This window comes from Rutilus rutilus, assembly GCF_951802725.1.
Source record: "Rutilus rutilus genome assembly, chromosome: 7".
In the NCBI taxonomy this organism is placed as follows: Eukaryota; Metazoa; Chordata; class Actinopteri; order Cypriniformes; family Leuciscidae; genus Rutilus; species Rutilus rutilus.
In genome coordinates this window covers 2,452,743-2,467,307 of record NC_140221.1, presented here as the reverse complement: position 1 = coordinate 2,467,307, position 14,565 = coordinate 2,452,743, and the positions used below count along the sequence as shown (strand labels likewise).

General features: G+C 38.2%; 1 protein-coding gene and 1 long non-coding RNA gene across 3 annotated transcripts in view; one reads left to right on the top strand and one right to left on the bottom strand.

Moving 5' to 3' along the window:
* The window catches only part of astn2 (astrotactin 2), a 435,007-nt gene that overhangs the window by 105,308 nt on the left and 315,134 nt on the right, over positions 1-14,565 (bottom strand). The gene's annotated exons all lie outside the window — the stretch shown is intronic.
* LOC311294297 lies at positions 5,572-7,163 on the top strand. Of its 2 annotated transcripts, XR_014628035.1 has the most exons (4): positions 5,572-5,678; positions 5,873-5,937; positions 6,183-6,280; positions 6,467-7,163. It is a non-coding gene; the product is annotated as an uncharacterized lncRNA (long non-coding RNA). The 2 variants fall into 2 exon arrangements; XR_014628036.1 differs by lacking the exons at positions 5,572-5,678; positions 5,873-5,937 and adding an exon at positions 6,048-6,099 and having other exon boundaries at positions 6,467-7,161.

Here is a 14,565-nt window from a genome sequence, read left to right as displayed (position 1 = left end):
CACCAAGCAAGTCAAGTCACATGCTTTTCACAATACAATCTTCATACTGTAAACTTAGAACATTTAGAACAGTCTATGTAAGGTTTTATAATGCATTATTCACTTCCCAAACCACTTCCAAAGCAACTTGGGCATCGTGTATTCAGGCATGATGCCAAATGCTTGAAGTATCACCTATATAATGTTTACTGGCTAATGTTTGAGCTACTTTGTCTGTTTGCATTCTAGATTGTATACGCTGTTTTTATCAATTAGCAGCATATGCTATTCTCTGAAATGTGAGTTGATTGTTTAATAAAAGGATGCATGTGAAGATCTGTCATTTCTTGGTGTCCTTTCAGCCTCATAGACATACAAGTGTGCATAGGAAATGTACAAAAAAGAATTAGCATTAGATTGATTTTAAGGGCATGGCATTTTGCAAGTTATAATATAGGGGATCAGGGCTTTTTGCCACAACGGCCGTAGGCAGAACGCCAGGGTTTGGTGACGGGATCAGTACACTACTGTTGTTTGTCTTTGTCCTTGTGTGGGGTTGTTCCCTAGGCCGTGCACTCTCTTGTCTTATGTTATGGGTGTTTGTGAGAGCACATGGGTTCAAACATGACAGAAGGCACATGGGTCTTGTTTGTTTCTGTGTGCCATGTGCCTTCTTGTTACTTGATTATTGGTTTATTTGCCCCAAACGCTCCCCCTTGTTATCCTCCTGATTTCTTTCTTTATTCTCCCTTAGTTGTCTGTCCAAATCTGTTTTTGTTTGTTTGATTGTTGTCCTGCTCGTGTCCCTCATTGCCGGTCGGTCATGTGTTTTGTTTTTTACTCTACCACAGGTCTTTTGTTTTCCAGCCATGTTGGCAGTAGTTTGGGCACTGTGGTATACCTATAATAAGTGTTTATATTCTGTCGCTCGAAGGGAGCTCTCTGTAGACCTGAAAGGACCACAGAGAGGTCCCAGGAGGGTATGAGGCACAGTCTGGAAGGATTTAACCTCCTGACGCCTCTCAGGAACCTGATGACCAGGTCGTGCTTTCTCAGTGACCTGCCATCAACAGCATTGTGATTTGCTGCGATGGTGGCATCGCATTCAAGCCCTCTTGAAAGAAGGAAAGCACAGAGCTGATCGGGTGTTTCCGGGGTCTTCCCTTAGGGAAGAACACCCCCCAGCGAACAAACTCCACTTCAAAGCTTAAGCGTGCCTCGTAGAGGGGGCTCTAGCTGAAGTGATAGTGTCGACTACTGCTGGAGGTAGTTCACTTAAGTCCTCTACGTCCCATCCAGAGACCACACGTGGAGGTTCCAGAGGTCTGGACGCGGGTGCCATATGGTGCCTCGTCCCTGAGAAAGCAGGTCCTTCCCCAGGGAGGGCTGTCGAGAGGAGCATCATTTCTGGGAACCAGGTCCGGTTGGGCCAGTACGGCACAACTAACAAGATCTACTCCTCGTACTCCCTGACCTTGCACAGTGTCTGTGCGAGCAGGCTCACTGGGGGAAACACATACTTGCGTAGACCCGGGGCCAGCTGTGTGCCAGCGCATCCGTGCCGAGGGTCCCCTCGGTCAGGGAATAGAACAACTGGCAGTGGGAGAAGTCCTGGGAGGCAACAGGTGTACCTGTGCATTCCCGAGTCAACTCCAGATCAGCTGGACCACCTTGGGTGTGACTGAACCTGAACCGCTGCTGACTTCAGAGGAGGACGAGTTGCGGCATGCCACGTTAGTGTAGACCACCTTGACGGTTGATGTATGCTACGGTCGATGTGTTGTCCTCCCGGACATGCTTGCCGTGCAGCAACGGTCGAAACCGGAGCAGGGCAAGGAATACTGCTAGCAACTCGAGGCAATTGATATGCCACTGCAGTCTTTTCCCATCTGACCCGAAGCCCCAGATGTTCGCACAACTGATCCCAAGACTGAGCTAGAATGAGCCAGTCAGCAAGATAGTTGAGGATGTGAACGTCCACCTCCCTGAGCAGGGTTAGGGGAGGGTCCACGATTTTGGTAAAGATGCGGACAGCCCACAGTGGAGGACAATTAAAATTGCTGTTCACAACCGCTCGGCTCCGAAGCAAAAATTTGAATGAAGTGAGTAATGCCGGTCATATTTATACCCGTATGTATGGGTAGGTGTGACTTGGCATGCAAATCTCACTGGCCAATGTTCATTGGCTCATTCTGTTACCACTTGGAGGTGATTGGGTCCCAGGCGAGACATACATATGTCATTCCGACATAATGTCAAACACAACTGACTGAATGGGAACCACTGTTTTCACAATGGCAAAAAAAAAAAAAAAAATAAAAAAAAAAACATTTAAAATGGAAAAAAGTGTTAACTAATTTATGACTATTCACAAATGTTTCCTGATAGTTTAAAGGAGCTCAAAGTAGAGTTAAATGACAAATGTCATTGGATTGTTTTTAACCCAGAATTTAACCCATGAGTATATGAGTGCAGAGCTTATCATGAAAACTTAAGTTAATATAAATACATACATGTAAGCACAAGTGTACAGTACACGCCTTACACTGTTACTTTCTTTCTTTCACCTCCCCTCCCTTTCTCGTGTTTCTCTTTCTTTTCTTCCTCTTTCCTCTCCATCTGACCATCCATTCACAGATGGCGGGACCTCAGCATCTCTCTCTTTACACCAGCATCTGTTATGCTCTGAGCTGCAGTCGGCTGGCCTATAAAACATTACAGCACTGCACAGCGCGCAACACTCCAGCTCTTTAGCTTGTAAACTTGTGTCATCAAATAATGAATAGTGAGTTAACAAGGATATAAAGAGCTGACAGCCTGACATGTTCCTGTCATTGTCGCCGTGGCGTTTAGGCGCATGAAAGATGTTTGACTTGGTCTCACCAAAAGGGGTCACTGCTTAGTTGATTCTGATGTTGCTCAGAGACACAGCCACTTATAATGAAAGCTTTTGGACAAGTATATCGTAATAAATGAGGTGTTATGAGAAGAGTCTTAGAACTTACGCAACCTGGAGCTTCAAATGAATGTGGCTCTGAACACTAACCCAGTGTCATGCAGCATTGACAAGACATCAAAAGCTGCATTTATCCAGGTCGGGCAGCCTAATGCACACAGTGCTCAAGTGTCTGTATGTCTGAGAGAGGAGTTGCAATGTTTTTTGGATGTATTGATGCTTAAGGGTTCATTCAGAAAAATGTATTTAGCAGTGAGACTGTCTGCTTTAATGGAGCTATTTTAATGCAAAGTCATTCCACAAAATGAATTTGTCGATTGAAATGATTGTTGCTTATTAGCAGGCAGACGTTTTATAATAGATTGAGTAAAATAACAGCTGGGCCATCACTACAATGCAGTACATCTTGATGAATGATTTCATTTATTTGACAAAATTCACATTTTTTAAAGATGTAAATCATACTGAGCTTGTGAAAAAGCAGTACTTTAGTATGCTTTAAAAAAAATGCTTCTGAAAATAATATTAAATTATAATTTTAAATAATATACTTGCATGTATTTTTTTTTTCAGACACTTAATTGCATGTTAACTGCAATTACATGAAAATGTATTATAGTTTAAATTAATATTACATTAAATTATCTGAATTTTAGAGTGTTTTTGACCACTTAAGTAGGATATTATTTTGTAATAATTCTATTTGTCTGTAAAATGTTGTTAAAGTGTATACTGTGGAATGTACTGATAAGAATGTATGGTAAACAAAAACATTTATACGTTTAAAATATATTAATTTTAAATATAATATCAAATAACACACCACAGTTAATATTACAATGAAGTACTTTGCATGTGCCTAAAGCATGACAATAGATTATTAAAATGTTATGATTTAAAATTTAAAGTAATGGTTTTAATTTGACATCATTACAAAGTGCACATATTAAAAAGTGTGTGCAAAGAAACATCAAGCGTAGCGTCAGTTCTGGCAGGTCACGTTAGTCAAGCTCGCATCAGCTGATCCACGTCTACCTATAGGAATACGACACCTATCACTGTATACATATATAACCTCATTCAGTATTATCAGCAGCTATCACGTTTCTCAGGAGCGAATCACCCCCCTCCCTCCCCAGCTCCACCTCTCATCAGTCAGGATTTTGCATTCTGATTTCCCTTGAATCAGAATAAATTCTTGAATTATGTAGTACTTTAAAATCTTGAATTAATGATATCTCCAATACATTCATGTTGGTTCTGTTCTGTTTACCCTAAGGGGGGGGTTATTGCTGCTCTCCTGCTCTTATCCATGCTAGGCTGCCCAGAACAGAACCATACCGCCAATCCAAACTGTATGCTAATTGTCAATCGTATTTGACGATAGTGGTCCTGACAAAAATAGGCATAAAAGTGAACTCTCTATAAGCACACTACCCTTGTGTGGTGTTCATATTTTTGTTATTCAGCCAGTGTTCGTGGGTCTGGTGGAGCCACTGCATTTTTGGGTTTATAATTCAACACAATCAAACAATTTTATGTTAAAATACTGAAGATGTTTACTTCATCCCAATCACAAGCAATACAAACAGCATATATGGTTAATATTTTCTCTTTACATTTGTTAGATCACAATTTAAATTTGCAACCTTGTGGGGAAACGGCAGGGGTAGAAACAAAACACTCTCTCACACAACACGCACACACACACACACACACACACACACACACACACACACACACACACACACACACACACACACTTCACTGTTAGACTTTTCTGTAATTTCTACAGTTATTTACTTTAAATCCCCCAGTATTATACTGCTATTTCTCTTTACAGTAAATAACTGTGATTCCCATTGCATCATGGGAATTTTCTGTGACGTCTAACACCACATACAGAGACTTACTGTATTTTTTAAATTTGCTGTATACTACTGTATTTGACGTAACTGCCTCTCTGGCTGGCACCATTCCATCGTGCTTTTTATTTCCTAATTTTTGCCTTACACCGCGTGTCTACAACGCTATAATAGCCAGAGGCTGTCTATATTGGACACTTGAAGCGACCGGACCTTTAAATGCAAACCTGTTTATCCCTTGTCAGAAATAGCGCGAGCGCTTGGACTCCGTCAGAAATATAACTGCCGCGGCGCATCACTACACCTATTTTTTACAGTCTATCTATGCACTACACTGACTGTCTGGGATTTGTCGTGTCGCGTCAGAGCATCCAGTGTAGGTAATGGGGTCTGTCTTTTGTTGGATCGCGACGTTCGTGTCTGGCCCGAGGAAGAGACGGAATTCACTTCATCGAGAGAGACATCAGCATGCAAGGTAAAAATAAATAAAATAAACTTCTGCGTGTGCCCAGTTTAACCTATGTTTTAACGTTACCTGTTACTCGTCGTCAACATGGCGGTAACGAACTTTACCATGGTAAACTGAGCTAACGTTTCATTTTACACACTTTGTTAGATTATTGAATTGTCGAGTGAAAATATGACAACGAGCAACGCGTTTACATTAACAATAAATGTGAAGAAACTAATGTGAAATTCTGTTTAGCCTAATGTTGGCCTACTAATGAGAACCTTTATAGTTTTAGCATTAGTTTGCAAACTATACCATATTATATATATTTTTTAATGGAATTTAATATTTACTTCCATTTTTGTGTTTAAAGGCAACTGCAACAAAGCGCCAATTCGCGCCAGTGACTTCTAGCAAGATTCCAGAGGTAGGCCAGCCCATTTGTGATATATTTTGAGATAAGTTTGCTGAAATGATTAGCAATACGCTATGTGAGAATAGCTTTTGAGCCACTGGTGCAGACTAGGTAGCTTACAATATCTTATAAAATCTCTAACTTAAAATTGTCTAACTTTATATCAAATAAGTGACCTTTGCCTTATGTCTAACTTTATTACACAGCAAATGAACCAATCAGAAGATGGACCATTGTCTTTGTTCAGTCTCACCAGATTAAATGTATCCAGGTAAGCACTGCAGTAAAACTCTCACTAATTCATTCAGACCAAATCTAGCATTCTAAACAACTTAAGTTTATGTTTTTGCATTATTGTGATATTTTATTAGCCAGAAGACTCTCTACCATTGCAGTTCCACCTGACTAGGAAGGTCCTAATATCAGCACACAGGTGGGTTAACTACTGTAGGAAGGAGAACGATCATCACACAGTGATTTCTTGCATGTATCTTACTGTGTATTTGTCTCAAACAGGTACTCCTTCACTGCAGACAAGCTGAAATGGGCTAAAATCATCGATTTCAGTCGTTCTTTCTATGGATCTCAGCATTTTTGGACAGAATTGAGGATTTGTAAGTATTAAAATTTAATCTGGCATAATTTTATTTAGTTCTTTTGTATGCTATTTATTGACAAAAGCTGTTTACAAATATATATTCTTAAGTTTTTGTGAAAATGATAATAAAAATGAACAAAAAAGGAGGTTAAAAATAATGTGACACTAATATTTTCTCTCTCACACTCTCTCACTCTCATAGTGTTGGAACTGGGATCTCCTCTGAAGGACTGAGTACATTTGTGTTTGTGGGCACGCATGCAGACCAGGGAACACTCTGATGTTGTCAATCAAGTTCTGAACAGGAACCAATCTTTGGAGAAGTTCATTTATTCACAAAGGTGGACAAAAACATTCTGTTGGCTTTTTAAAGATTATTTTGATGATGACTTTTACTCCTATGCTGTAGAAAAGATGGAGTAGACAGTCAGACATTGATAATAATAAGAAATGTTTCTTGAGCATCAAAGAGACTTCTTTCAAAAACATTACGACACTTAAATACTTCTTTTGGCCACCAGTGTACATGAATCCAACACATTTTTGGAAATAAGTGAAATTATTTTTAAGGTGGGGTTATGTGTCTTGTATTGTGAAAAGAACTGTGTTTTGTCCTGTGTTGGACATTTCCTTTTTGAATGCTTAAAAATTTATCTATATTCTGCAGTTTTGTGAATGTAATGGTTGATATTTCATTATAATACTTGTATAAGCTAAACAACCAATGACTCTACATTCATTTAGTCAAATGCTAATGTTTTGTTTATGGTTTTATGTATGTTTTCAAAAATGTTTGCAGTGAAGGACAGCACAAAATGTGTTAATTTAAAACGTTTACACATCTTTGTGTTAACCTCTCTGACATATTTACTTTGTTAAAATCATTAACACAATGAATGAGTTAAAATTAACACAAAAAATGTTGTCTCTAAACTCACCCATTAATGTGTAAATTTCACACATCATTTCCAGCATTGGCATGTTTATTTTGTGATGTACATGAAATGTTTTAAATAAAAAAAAAATATTTTGTAATAATTTTGTCTAATTGGTTTGTATGAAAGTAGTACTTATGTAGGATAAAAATAAAATTAATCATATATCAAAATTATCAAATCTAATTTATATTTAGTACAAATAAAAATAATTACAGTAGTGTACTGATTAGCTTCGTTTTTACAGTAATGCACTGTACTGATTAGCTTCGTTTTTACAGTAATGCACTGTACTGATTAGCTTCGTTTTTACAGTAATGCACTGTACTGATTAGCTTCGTTTTTACAGTAATGCACTGTATTACACAAAACTGAAATATGGTTTGGTACTGTAACTCTTAATTACAGTAACTTACTGGCAACAGTGTTGCCAGTAAGTTACTGTAAAAAACCCTTGAAAAGTCTAACAGTGTTGGATATGTGGTTTACGGGGACTCTCCATAGGCGTAATGGTTTTACTAATGTACAAACTGTATAATCTATCCCCCTGCACTAACCCTACCCCTAAACCTACCAATCACAGAAAACTTTTGCCATTTTTTGAAGTTCAAAAAACACCATTTAGTATGTTTTTTTAAGCTGTTTGGTTCATGAGGACACAGATGTCCTCATAAACCATGTTTACGTTGTACTACCCATGTCATTATACACATTTGTGTCCTCATAAACCATATACAACAACACACACAATAACAGTAGGCCCTGACAGGAGGAGGACATAGTAAATGTACAATAAGTGCACATTCAATACAGTTAAGTGCACTTCTTTTTCACAATTAGTGTTGTTTTATGATATCATAATTGAGTGACATACAGCTGAATTTGACTCATTTTGTTGCGATTTCTGCCATGTGCTGTGCAATGCAATGCTCCGATCATGAACAAAGCATCAGTTTATCAAGAAACATCCCAAAAAGTTTCCTTTCTCTCTTTGAAATGTTTCAAGCAAGTTACAGTGAAGTTTGTTTTCAAGGCACACGTGTTCATTGGTAGCCTACAGTACAACTCCCCTGCATTCATAACCCCTATGACAGTTCATTTATAAACAGCATTCTCATTTGCTTTTCAGTCACATATTGATTTAGTGCTTCCTGGAGGCTCAGTCATTTTCTATTTTTTTTTCCGCTGTCATCTGCAAAAGCCTTTGCTTGTGACCAACAGTCTAGTTACAATCGGTCTTGGACCTGTGCTTGATACAAATGTGCAAATATGCTTTAGAACATTAGAATTAAGCAATAAAACAGGCAAAAGGCTGCAGGTAATTTCATATTAATAACCAATGTGTGATTGTGAGTATAATAAGTTAATATGAAATTACTTATATTTCAGACCAAATTATATTTGCCAATGGAAATAGGTCCAAATGAAGCAACCTTTGCATGTCACTTGTGTCAGACTAGACCAAAGTATCTGAGAAGAGCAATAGCAGATTCCTCCCTCTCCTCATAGCCTTCTGTATTCTGTAATCTGCTCCGGCTTCATTACAGATTTATCACAGACAATAATTCATGTTGCAATAAACATATCAAGATGAACCCAAATGCTGTAGTTGTGTGTAGGAATTCAGAATTTACAAAGAAGAGGTTTGTAAGTCCCTTCGCTTTGTCTTTGAAGCACATAGATTGTGGTACCTACCCCACTATATACACTACAGTATACACACCGTTTACTTGATTCCCGAGCATTACCCATTTTCATTGTAAAGGCCAGATTTACTAACAGCTTGGGCCAGCGCTTATAGGCATAAAAACAAACTACTGTCAGGATTTACTAAAGACACACAGTGAAACAATAGCAATGAAATGAACACAGTTATTTTGCATCTGACTTTATTGCATGTGCATTTGTAGGAGTTTCCCCATCTGGTATTTCCGCTATTATTTACCACCCTAAAAAGCATGTCTTAACCCACTTTGGACTTGACATGCTGTGATTCAGAGTGGCTCTCCACCTTATTCTGCAAAACGGAAGTTATTTTCTGTGAATGTGCGTAAACTTCTATTCATTAGCCGCTATAACAGAAAAGGAAAATCTCATTTCTCCAGGCCATCCATAACCAATTTTGCAACCACGGACAACCCTATGTTTTTGTATGACCATAAAAATAAAAATAAAAAAAAGATTAAAAATCCTTTTTTGAAAGCAAAAATAAAACTACAGCTGCCCATTTACAGATGAAACTGGCCTGCACTCGAAGCCCCAAACAGTTAAGTAATTTTGCTATATATAGGCTACTGCTTCTTCTTGGAGACCTTTCCATCTTTGCTCCTGTGACAGGTTGAGAATCTGTAATGTTTGGTTTGGCTCATTGGAAGTAGGTAACTTTTAATGGTTGCGTATATTTCAAATGGAAGACACGCCCACTGGCGTTGAACCACAGCTTGATAGTGAGTGCACCTGTGCGGCGCAATCATGGAGTGTGTGTCAGGTTCTAGTGGCGTGTTAAAAAGCCTAAGTGGGGCATTGTCATTCTTCTCTGTGCTGTGTGTAGTAACAGGATACCCATTTCGATTTGCGTTGCCCTCCCTGGTGAGTTGTTTGCCTTATTGCCCTTTCTCACTCGCAGATTATGGTTTGTCATCAGGAATGTGTGTGCGTGCAGTGGCGAGCGCAGGTAGCGTAAAGTTCACTATAGCTTAAGAATTTCCCCTACGAGGTAAGAAACTGGTAGCTGGGTCCATTTAAAGCAGCTTGAACGATCATAAATATTATTATTAGTTGTGATGTTAAATATTATGTCATTTTGACTGTCTGTGTAATCTTTTTTTTTTTTTTTTTTTTTTTTTTGGTATTACAAGTTTATTTGCCAGTGTATATCCACATGTGATTACTTGACCTGTGATATTGAAGCTTAACAGAAGGGGGGAGTGTATTTGTTTTCTTTTGGTATTGTTTTAAGAAACTTTGTTCACTGATTTGCTGTGTGGTGTGTCCCTTTCTGTTAAAGTGGGTTTATTATGGTCTCTTATTAACTGTGGGCATTTAATTGGTAATTTGTGTACGAGATCTATTTTTAGGATGTTTTAAATGAATGATTCTCCCTGTGTGAAATAAATTTTGTATACTTTTGGAAAGTCACGTCTCTGTCTTTGATGCAATCCGAACCAGCAGGGTCCTTCCTATTGTTGTAATTCTTTTTGGTTTAACTCTCTTTTTGGGGTATTTTTATTACTTTTACTTTCCTAGGTGGAGAAGTAACCTAGGTGGCGTAGTCAGGTTTTTTTTATATTTAGCCAAAGGTTACACTCCTTTCTCCTCCTCTTTATCCTCGACTCCCTCGTATTGATATATCTCCCTCTGATCAAAACTGTTTGGCGGAGGCGTGGAGCGTTTCGTTGCCAGTCAAGCTTATTCAATTCATTATCGATTTATTACCGAATTCAGAAATTATTACTATAGTATATTGGTTATTGTAGTATATTTAATAATAATATTAAATAAAACAGGGCAGCGGGCAAAATCAGTTGCCGGTCCATGCACTGGGAATGCTCCCGATGGCCAGGCCGAGCTCTAACGTTGAGAATAAGGTGGATTTGAGAAACTGCAGAGAACAGAGAGTATGATAGAAGCGGGAGAAGTTTCTCCACTCGTGTTTATTTATCTGAAATGCCAGAGGAGGACGTTTTCTGAACACATTGGGTGCTTCTCATTTCTTATTTGTGCATCCTCGTTTCCTTTCCTCCCCAGGGGTGCAAGGGAAGGAAACCAAGACGAAGGAATCGAAGGAAGACGTATTTGTAAATTGGAATATTCATTTTCACTCATTATCTGTGGCAGCACAAGGATGGCAGTACATACCAATAATAAAGCACTAATAATACTTTGTTTTACAGGCTGTAAATATCACTTGTGAGTGGTCAACATGTCTAGAGGGGTATTAAATCAATCAAGTGTGTCACTAAACGGGTCTATTACTGATCCATATCTCACAGATATTATCAATGTGCCGGTGTTGAGGAGAACACGGGATTATATTTAGATAAACAGGCCAACATAAGGTCATCTGAGCTTGAACATCATCAGTTCAACTGAATGTTATGTTGTGCTTGCAATTCTTAAGTCTTAATGGAAGATAAAAATAGGTTTTTTTGTCCATGTCTGTTCTTGTTCTGGCAATTATCCATGCTGTCCCCTAGTACTGTTCAATTTTTCCTTTTTACTCATAGTTTATTACTTCAGAGTGCTCATAAAAAAGCTGAGGGCATTCAGACCACTAGCAAATAAACTCCACTTTCCACGGCTGGATAAGAGAACTGAATAAATCCACAGGTTAACAAGCTCAGCAATGCTGAGACATTAAATCAGTGCTTATCCATCCATGGGATGCGTCTCCCTGCGGGCCGGCATGGGTGAGACCTCCCCTACATCAGGTAAAATTAGAGCCATTACGTCAGGCTTGAAATGCGATTGCTGGTGGTTTCCAGACAGGATTCTGCCTCCGACCTCAAACGGGCTTTGCTCTGGAAACAATCATGTGGGCTTCCAGGAAATAATTGGCTCTCACTGTAGAATTAACTTTCAGTTTTTGAGAAGGTCTATCTTGCGCTTGACCGTGATTACACTGAAAGCCTGCAGACATGCCGTAGTCTCACTGTGATCTGCTATCGGTTAGGACGGTTAGTTAGCAAAAGGTGAAAACAGTGTAAAAGTGATTGAATCCATTTTAAAGTAAACAGCTGAATTTGTCAATTGCTCATTTGCACACCTAGAGGTGTTACTTTTAACCACAGGGGCTTGATAAAGCATTTGATTCTCTGTCATTGCCTTGTTTGAGCACTCTGGTTTCAGATTTGTGCAGTAGTGTTGGACAAAGGTCAATGTGCAATGCTGTATTCTAATGTTTACTGAGTTCTTGAAGATTGAGTTAAAGCTAATATCTGGTCCTTAGGCCGTGTGTCCACCAAAGCATTTTTAGCCAGCTGAAAACGCTAGGCGCTCTGCTGAAAATGCCTAGCTTTGGGCGCTTGAGAGCGTTTTGCCAGCGTTGCATTTTATTATTTTTTTTCAGTTGAGCCGCTTTGCTTGTTATGATACGTAATATCCGGGAAAGTGTTACTAGTATCTCATTTCACACACATTTTGTTTCTGTGTTGATTCTATATTAAAATGTCGATACAATGTAGCGTATTTTCTCTGGCTCTTGTTTTAAATGATTTTTTCCCGTTATTATGCTTGTTGTCGAAGTCTGTTGACGTTGTACAAGCAGAATGTGGCGGTTGGTCGGTGTGGTATTAGTCCCGCCCCTCCTCCACTGTGATTGGACGGTTGGTGATTGGACTCAAACAGTGATGAGTGCTGCGTTTTACCCAGAGTTGAACATTCTTCAACTCTCGGCGACCTGTAAAAAAGCAATTCAGCGTGAAAAGCGCCTCGTTACGCTCAAATCGTTTTAAAACAAATCGTTTGAAAACAATTGGAAAAAATACGGCAGCCGCGTGAAAAAACGCTTTGGTGGACACACAGCCTTAATGCCAATAACTGACACTGACTGGCACTTCATATAATTTGATATGAGACTTGCATGTCCCTGTAGAGGATTCATAGCCTATTCTTCTTGGCATTACTGCTTTACCAGTGACATTGATTGGTAAGTCTTCAGAAATGAGCCGCTCACAGAGGATACTGACGCATACAGTAGATACGGTCACTAAAGGATTTTTCTGCACTTTAAGAAAAAAGAAAAAGCCAGACAGAAAATTGCCAGTACATTCAGTTTACAGACATTTCCTTCAATTAGAAAACAATGCAGTGCATAAATTCAAAAAACTAGTAAAACACAGCAAAAAAACATATTCTTTCATATTACCAGTACATTGTGTCATGATATATTTACTGACTTTTCATAGAGAGTTTGCTTTGGATCATACGTTAACTTCAAGTACATATGGACTTGGCATATGACAAAATTCATGCTTCCCTCAACAGCAAACCATCACTATTATTACTGTTTTTGAAAATAAATAAAGGCAATTCTTTATTTTGATGGTCCACTTTAGACATTCTACTGACTATAAGTAACTTTGCAACCCCAACCCCTTATTCTCCTAACCCTAACAGTCTACTAATACTCCACTGATACTCTATTGAGAGCTAGCTGACATGTAGGTGCAACGTTACTTATAATCAAAAGAATGTCTAAATGGGGACCATCAAAATAAAGTGTAACCTAAGTAAAATACTGGAATCAAAAGAAATGCTTAATGACTTTTGGTTACGTTAAAAGTTGTCATGCAATCTTCCACTGATGCATTCTTCCGTGATCAAGATTTTCTAAAGTTCGTAAAGACATCAATAAAGTACTCCATATGAATCAAGCAGTTCTTCTGAAGAGACATGATTGCTTTATATGATGAACATAATTAATTTAGGCTCTTGTTCACATATGGTCAACCAGCATATATATATAGTCAGGGACTAAGATGAACATTTTATTTAACATTTGCTTAACTTTATATATTTTTTTGTACCTGAAACCATTTTTAATGTTATTTTGTATTTATCTTTGCTTTTGCTTCTAATTAGATTTTTTTTTTTTCTTTTTTCTTTTTTTTATTACTGATTACTGACTGTTTACTTGTAGTTAATGATTTAAATGTATATTAGTTAGGCTAGTAGTTTTAGCTGTGGTCTTGAAATTGGAATAGAGAATTGTGAATCTGTATCTAACATTTTGGTGTCATTACTCCCTGTTTTTGCATAAACAGTTTCATGGCCAGAAAAAAAAAAAAAAATGTATGGCCGGTGTATTTTGTCACCGGCACATTGGCAGGTGTGGCAAAAAGTTAGTTTTAGGCCCTGTACATGTATATAGTACATAAAATGTGGAAAATGGAAGCTGAACCGGACGTGCTTGATGCACAAGAACAATCCAGAATTGTACGTCGAGCACCAATGTGCTTTTTGAAGCTCTGAAATGTTAAGTAGCCTTTCAAGGGATTGGCAAAAATATACAATTGTTGTTCTGCAGATGAACAAAAATCTTGAGGGAATTACATGAGGGTGAGTAAATGATACAAGAATTTGGATTGAACTTTCCATTTAATCCTTCAAATATTCAATTAGTTTGGTTAGTATATTTATTTAATACATAATTAAGAGCAATTATTGGAATGCATTTATGCTGCTTCCAATCCAAAATAATTGTATTCATTCATTTTTGATTTGTTAGATCTGTTCTGTTGAAATTGTCATTTGGAAGCAGATGGCCGAAGGAGGAAACTGCAGCAATAGTTGCACTTCATTTTCCCAAATGTTTCTTCCTCAAAAGTGCCAAAATAATTGTTAATTAAACCATTAATGGTTAGAG